Source organism: Apium graveolens, chromosome 7 (assembly GCF_009905375.1).
Source record: "Apium graveolens cultivar Ventura chromosome 7, ASM990537v1, whole genome shotgun sequence".
In the NCBI taxonomy this organism is placed as follows: Eukaryota; Viridiplantae; Streptophyta; class Magnoliopsida; order Apiales; family Apiaceae; genus Apium; species Apium graveolens.
In genome coordinates, this window is record NC_133653.1 from 241,398,690 (window position 1) to 241,407,451 (window position 8,762).

At 36.4% G+C, this 8,762-nt stretch overlaps 1 pseudogene; it reads right to left on the reverse strand.

Moving 5' to 3' along the window:
- Positions 1-1,330: 1,330 nt before the first annotated feature.
- On the reverse strand, positions 1,331-6,608 carry LOC141674585 (uncharacterized; annotated as a pseudogene).
- Positions 6,609-8,762: the final 2,154 nt, after the last annotated feature.

The window sequence follows — 8,762 nt, forward strand, 5'->3', positions numbered from 1 at the left end:
GACAATTCTTGAAACCCAAATTATCAAGGTACATATACCTATAATCTTTAGAACATGTGGTCCAACCGGATATCATCCTCCCATTAATGCAAAAGTATGGTGCCTTACTATTATCAAATCTTTCTGACAAGCCTATCCTTCAAACATCCTTTGCAGGTGCTCAATTATATCATAAGCATCATTATGCTCTTGTTTCTTCTAAAGCTCAACACTCATAATTACAAGCATGAGACATGAAACTACAGTTGCATAATCAATTTGATTTTTTAAGTATTTTATTCACACTACAAGAAAATAGCTAATAGACATCGGTTTCTGGACGATGTCTTTGTGTTTTTTGACCGATGTCTTAGTCGCCGATGTCTATTCTAGAAATTGGCCAGAAACCGATGTCTGTACTAGCATACACATCAGTTTTTAGTAATTTTCTGATGTCTAAGGTCCCAATTTTTACAAAATATGTTAAACATAATTATTTTTATGTTATAATTACATTAAATACATGACATTGAACAACTACTAACATACCAAAAAAAGGCTTAGACATCGGTTTTTAAAACAGTAGTGATGTTTCTGTAAACCTTAAACATCGCCTAAAAGCGATGTCTTTGATCTTTTAGACATCGTTTTTTTTAAAAAAATACTGATATCCAAAGGTGTATTAGACATCAGTTTTGGACGATGTCTATTTTCTTCAAGACATCGATATTTTTCCAAAAAAACCGATGTATTTGTGCTTCTTGGACATCAATTTTGCCCGATGTCTTTGTCTATATAGAAATCAGTTTTATTCTTAAAAAACGATATTGATTAAGATGTTAGACATCGGTTTTGGACGATGTCAATGTGCCTAAAGACATCGATTTTATTACAGAAACTGATTTGTATTTGTTTCTTAAACATCAAATTTAACACAGTAAAAGTGATGAATATTTTTATTTTTAGGTGTTACACTAATTATATACTAAAATAACCAAATTACTTTTGCTCCAAAAGTATAACTAAAACTGAATTCGTTATTAATAACAAAAATTGAATGATATCATTCTCATAACATTAAAATAAATATAACTTCCATACTATTTTATCATAACCAAATTGTCAACACATTGATCCGTAAAACTATACGACTAAAACTAAACCATTTAAACCTAACTAAATATCAGCCCAAACGTATTACTTTTAGAAATAGGACGAATAAATTCTTCCATCAACTTGTCCCGCACTGTTTCCAGACCAAAGTCATCTACAGCTGCACCATATGCATTCATTGTGTTTTGTCGCATAATTCTGAATTTTTCATCCGGACCCAATGCTCAAAATGCTCTACCTATGCAATCAAAACCTGATGAGAAAACATAAAACTAAACTACAAAGCAACTGAGAAGCATATCAGTGTTTGAACAGCTATGAAATATACTAGCACTCACCCACTTTATATACCAACAATCACCAACTTCATTAACTATCAGCTTTATTGCCATCTTTTCATCTCCACAAGCCCATAATCGATGACCAAGCTGCTCTAAAAAACTTTAGATGTCAGCCCCCACAAAATTATCAACTGTAAAAAAAACTATCCAATGACCAGAAGACATAAATAATAAATATCTTGTCAGCTAAATTAAATTTCGACTGTAGTCAACTCAAACAAATGCAAGCAGCAAAAATACAAATTCAAAATCTAGTAGAACATAGATCACATGATTGAATCCCTTTTAACATATGCGTAATTCATATCAACAAACCAGTCAAGAATGTATAATACGTAAGCCATTATTGGATGAGAAACTAACAAAGGAAAAACTTGTTCCGACCAAAGATAATGCCAGAGCCGTATAAAAACAGTAGCAAGGCGAAAGAACAATATTTATACGTCAAAAGCAAAATCACTAAGCAAGCAACTACCGATTCGTTGATAGACCCAGAAATGGAGTTCAAAAGCTGCTGGCACTTCTCAAAATAGTTGTTTAATTCGTTGACCTTTCCCATTTAACCAAACAATTCACAAATCAAATACAATTATGTAACCAAAAAACAGCATTTCGATATCCGTAAAAATAACAGAACACAAACCAGAGCAACGGAATGCTGAGCGTGAGTCCCATTCTCAATCGCATCACCTAAATTCTCCATCAACTATACATACACATCAAACACTCAACAATAACCATCATACAAATTCCTAAGTTCTCAAAATCTTGCATTCGGTGGGCTAGGTAAAGTTTTCTCTAATATATTTGGACACCATCACTGATTACACATGGACCATTACAAGAATTCCTTTGACAATAACAGCTTCTGAAAAGTACTTACCCTGAAAAGTACTTACCCTCAGGCAGCTGCTAAATGTAGAATCTCTCAGCATATCTGGCAGGCAACTTCTCAAAGCATCACAAGCCCTGCACGACAGATAATAAGATATAGACATCTGTAAATTGTGAATGTTGCAACACGAGAAGCCCAATGGAGGTTAAGAAAGTGGATAACATATGATTTACCTTGGATTATCTGATAAGCGCAAGTAGCAGCGAATAATATGCTTCAACAGCCGTGATGATGGTTGTTCAGCAAGAGCAGCAACCATGTTTTCCAGAACGCGACCCACATCAAAAAATCATTCTGCAGTTGTACAGATGTAATCCAAGCCAACATCATCTAATAAGATTTTTTGCACTATGAATGTGGCCACCAGGCATTGACATATATCTGTCAAATATATATAGCATTCAGGAAAGACTCAACTATTTTAGATAATTCACTCCCCATTTTCATCGTACGCAAGCACATCGGAATAATTTCAGTGGATAGCAGGAAACTTATAACTTCAATATCATCCACCTGAATAAAATGTTTATGATTCAAGTTAAACATAATGGATGTGTGTGTTGTGCAAATGTAAAGAAAAATATATTAACTTCACCAGGGCACCGATCACCCCCACACTAGTAAGCCTTAGGTATTCAAATGGCCTTGATTTGCTAGTAGCATTGAGAAAAGGATACATATATAGAGGAATATGAGCTCTAAATGAGTAAATGTTTGTTAGTCGTGCACAGAATATGCAGATGTTATTAAGCTAATTATGTCATCATTTAAACATAGCCTGATAGAAACATAAAAACTCTACATATCTTCTGGTTGCTGTGGACCAATTATTCACTTTTGCATAAGAAGCAAGCAGCACTCCGCCAAAATTTAGGCTTAACCACAAACAATTTTGCAAGAATCGATTTTTGCAGAAGCAGATAAAAAATAATAAAATAGAAATTATCATGATTACTGCTTTTATCTTTTTCTATTCCACAATTGATATTTCATTTTCTTTTGTCTCTTGGTTTTCTAAAATGATCTATTGACTTTGAGCTATGGAAATATTCACACTGATCTAGTCACTACTGTGTATAATAAGATCCATAATCCAGCTCCTAAACCTACTAAGATACACACACACACATATGTGATGTGTGTGTGTGTATGTAAAGCTAATATGAGCAGGAAAATAGCTATAGATAGTTTGATCATTGTTGAAGGGAACATTGAGAGACCGTAGCTTATATATAGCAATAACATATACAAGTTGTCTCACTTACTTTCGAAATATTCATAAGATGTCAACATCTATGTGATTGTTGGGTTGCGTGGATTGTTTGTATGATTGTGGATTACACTATATTATTTTGGTTTCGCTTTTAGAAGTGATTTTATAGCAAACTTATTTTTCAAAAATATTTAGATTGTCTCTAAAATTGTTTTATAATTTTATAATTTCAATAAATATTTTTGGGATCTTATAAAATTTACAGATCAATATTTTGTTAATTACTTATTTTTAAATAATTTTCTGATTGTGTTTATTTGTAAAATCTATATTTAATTCTAATTTTTTTTAAAAAAAATCATGAAATTCAGTTTTTATTAAGTTCATAATATTCTGAGAATTTTAAAATTATTTTGGAAATTTTCGGGATTAAATTCATCCGCGCGTTGGTTCGTTGTATTATTAAATGCGGGTCTAAGTTGTTTTTTAAAATTTATTTAAATATTACGGAAATTATATTTTTATTAATATCAGGATATTAGTAATACTTTAAGGTTATTTTGGTAATTCTCTGAAATTATTTTATGCATAGTTTGGTTCGTAAATTATGAGTTCGGAACAAAACAGGGGCACGTAATTGCAATTGGTTAAAATACGACACATATCACAAATGTTGGATATGTGTCAGCAGTCTAATTTTAGGCATTTTTTTTTCTTTCCCGTCCATTCGACCCTGTCTCTCTCTCTAGATTCTCTCATCTCTCTCTTTCTTTTAATCTCTCTGTTATCTCTCCCTTCCTTCATTTCTCTCGCCTTGTTGCTTCCTTTTTCCTGGTAATTGCTCATGCCGCCTACTCCTCCTGTTTGTTACCGTGTTTCTTCCTTTTTGGCCGCCGTTGCCTTCGGTTTCCGGTGTGGTGGCTGTGGTGTGGGTTGTGTTCGGTTATCCGCATATATATATATATATATGTGTATATGTGTGTGATTCTGTGTATATGTGTGTGTATTTGTGTGTGCGTGGGTGTGTGTGTGTTAATGTGTGCGGTGGCCCGTGTGTGCGTGGTGGCGGCTGTGCAGTGCTTTTGTGCGATTGTATTGGGTTCTTGGTTTTGGGTCTGTTTCTGTTGGGCCTTGTTTGGGCTCCTATTGGGCTAATTGTGTGCAGTTTGGTTTGGGTTTTTATAGTTTTAATTATTGGTTCCTTTATTTATTGCAGGGAAATTATTGAGCGATAATTTGTGATATTAAATTCATATCGTGCGGAAAATGATTTTTATATTCGGTAGAATTTATTCGGATACCTGAATATTTTTGGGCACCAATAAATTTCGCCGCCGTCCGCGATGAATTTCTACGAGCGGGCGGTGGACGGTGATATTTTTATTCTGAGTCCTAAATATTTTGAATAAATAAAACGATTTGTGTAAATTATTTTCGGTAGTAAATAAATATTTTCGTGGTGATTCGTAGTGGATTTGTTGGAAATTGACGTCGATTAATGTTTCGACGGGTATGTCTATAAGTAGAGGAGTCACTGTCAATTTTTTTCTAAAAATTACTTTTAAATACGAACCGAGTATACATATTATAATAATTACAAATCAAACTCTGATTGTTACGTGTACCATTATTATTTTTATATTATTATATGAATATGTACGAGTCGGGAATCGTATCGTTGGGTAATTAGTTTAGTGAGGATAAGTCAAGCATAATCGGTCGTTTAACATAGGTTGTTTCGATTCTGTAGGTTTGAATTGAAGGAACCAGTAGTTGAAGTCGGGTTAGAGCTGAGTCAGTGTTAGTGTAAAGCTTTGCAAGGCAAGTACCCCTGAACAAATCTTTTACAGTTCAGTATATATGAATGATTGTTGATTTAAATTACGTACCGGAACAGAACGTTTTAAGTTACGTATTCCCCGTATTTAAATATGTTTTATTAACTGATGTTTTGGGGAAAAAGTAACTTCTGAAAATGCCTATCTCTAGATTGTGATTGAATTGAAAAGATTTTAGAATGTGTGCTGTGAAATAATTGTTTAAAAAGAGATAGGTGTAATTAATTTGAAAACTGGATAAAAACGGATCAGATAGTGGATGGCTGTATAAAAGGCCCGTAACGGCCCAACATGGGTTGCGTAAGAGGCTAAGTCAGTTGCGCGCCCTATTTAGACCGCTTAGTCCAGCATGACAGGGACCTAGCTAGTCTCTGAGTTCCGAAACAAATTATGGTGGGATAGACTGATCAGCTGTCCCTAGGATTCGTCCAATTATATATCTGATTTTGGTTTAGTGGTTCCCGTAACGGAACAAATGGTTTTGTGTCCCCGTAATGGGATAAATGATTTATGGTTATAGTAATAGAACAGTGGTTTTGGAAAGGAAATAGCATGCTAAAATTGGACTCTGATACTTTTACACAGCACACTACAAATGATATTGTTTCTCAGAGCATGCTATTTTTGATATCAAGTTTGTACTTGTTTTACTTGTTTTCAGAAACAAGATCTGATATCTGTTCCTACACTATTTTTATATACACAGTTTTACTTGTTATTCATAAAGTGGTACTGTTGAGCAATTTATTGCTCACCCTTGGAGCTGTTTTGTATCTATGTATTGCTGATGTCTAGAAGGCCATGGCAGAATAGAGTGTGATCCCCTCCGGTCCCAGCTCCTCTGAGGTAGTTTGTATCAGACCCCGAGGTCTGATGAGTTGCTATAATAAGTTAGAGTGTCGGGTTGTGTTATAAATTAGGTGTTGTATTGTAACCTAAATAATACTTGAACCTGTATCGGATCCTGGTTTGGGGTCGTGCTTATATAAAAAAGTTTAATTGGTTATAACTTATATTCGTAATTTTTTATATTTTGGTGACGTCAGCCCTTGACCCCGGGGTTGAGGCCATCACAGTTGGTATCAGAGCTACAGGTTCAAGTCCTTGAATTAGGTTAAGGATTGAGTCAAAAAGGTGTAGGAAGTGTGTCCTAAAATGTAAGTCAGAAACTCATTTAGATGAGCAACCCTAAGTGTCAGTCAAGGGTTTCGACAGAGTTACCCTGGCATCTATTAATATTTTAATAGATTTGCCTTAACCTTGTTATGCCTTTCCTGTATATTTATATTGTTGGCAGTGGCCTATAATGATTTCTAGTTCTCCATCTCGGGGGAACCAGTCATATTTAATTGAATCAGATTCTGAGAGGACTTTGGATGTGATAGCTGAGGAGACTCCTATGCCTCCCCTCCCTGTTCCTCCAGTTGTATCCGGAGATGTGTCAGGACCTAGTGCCCGTCCTCGTTGGGTACGACGGTCAGTGTCTACTATTAGAGATTTCCCTTCAGGGTGTGGTCCCAATTCCTCCACCTCGAGACCACCTGTCCCTCCATCCATTCCTTCAGGTGCATCTTCCCCGATCCCCTACCATGTTCACCAAGCGGTGAACCAGTCTATGATTCGAGAGCAGAGCCCAGGGTTAGCGGCACAGCTTGACCAGATACCGTTTGGGCCTTTTCAGGGCATCCCTGCCCCTTCATCTGATGTACAGAAGAGAGTGCGATCCTTGACTCAGGCTGCTGTTGAGAGAGCCCGGACCATTGAACGGTTCATTAGCTCAGAGTTCAGGGATGTTCAGTATCAGGATCCAGTAAACTGGGTGGTATATGAGTTAGGGTCTATCGGTGGCAGTGGCAGTGGTTAGATCAGAGTTGCTGTTGTGAGATACAGAGCTCAGAGTAGGTTTGTAGGAGTTCTGTAAGTGTTTTCTTTATGTATGTATATTATATTGCTGTAGCTTGTATTTGGTGGAGGTTGCTATGACAGCCAATTTTGTTGTGTATTCAGTTTATTTTGAGTGTTGTACTGTAGTTGTTGGATGGATTTGTACTTTTGTTGTACTGTAGTTCTTTCTGTTACATTGTTGTTGTTGGTTTTATTTTCATTGCATTGTTGTTATTACTGTTACTGTTATTGTTGTATTTGTTTCTGGTTTTGTTAAATTTAGTCATGCATCGTGGATGGACCCCAAGTAAACAAGGAAGGGAATATTTTATTATGATAATATTCTCCTGATGTATAAAAATGTTGCTACCCAGGGGCACAATTTTCATATAAAACCTTTTGTTGTGTTTCAGGAGAATGCCTCCCAAGAAGAATATCCCATCCAATTCCTCCAGCAGGAACTCTGATGGGGGCCAAGCCATGGATGGATTACTAGATTTGCTGCGCCAACAGTCTAATCAGATGGCTCAGCAGCAAGAATAATTCCAGAAGCAACAACAACAATTCCTGCAAAAGCAACAACAACAACAACAATTCATACAATAACAGCACCAGCAAATCCAATAACAATTGCAACTTCAACATCAGCCTCAGCCAAGAGAGCCAAACCAAACTGTTAGTTTTAAGTATTTTCAATCAGTCAAACCCTTAGAATTTAAGGGTGAGGTAGATCCGATTGCTGCTAGAGTTTTGGCTTAAGGACATGGAGAAAGCCTTCACCCTCATTCAAGTCAGTGATGATTGTAAGACGGATTATGCCAGTTATTTTTTCAAGGGTGAAGCAAATTTTTGGTGGGAATCCACGAGTGCTCTAGAAGGAGAGGGCCCTGTTTCTTGGGCCAGATTTACAGAATTATTTCTAGAGAAGTACTTTCCTGATTGCTTATAGAGTCAGTTGGAAGTAGAATTTTTGGAGCTGAAGCAAGGAGAGAAGAGTGTGGCTGAGTATGAGGCCAAGTTTACGGAGTTGGCCCGACTAGCCCCTGGATATATGAATACCGAAATTCATAAAGCTAGAAGGTTTCAACAAGGACTAAAGCCTGAAGTTCGTAGTGGAGTGGTGGCCCTAAAGCTCAAGACGTATACCTCTGTAGTTCAAGCTGCCCTAGTTATTGAAAGTGATCAGAAATTGGCCTACAAGGAGAGGAGTGATAAGAAAAGGAAATTCGATAGTGGTGCTGATAAGGCGGATCGAGAAGAGTCTATTCAGAAGTTCCCAAGGAAGTTTGGCCGGAATAGGAACAAGAGGTTTATGAGGCAAGGATTTACTCAGGCCAGTTCTGGTGTCACCTCAGTTGCTCTGCCCCAGTTCAGTCAACCAAGCCAATTGTGGAGTGTAAGTCATGTGGTAAGAAGCATAGTGGTCAATGCAGGAAGGATGTTCAGTGCTTTAAATGCGATAAAAAGGGTCATTATGTGTCAGAATGTAACTCAGGGAA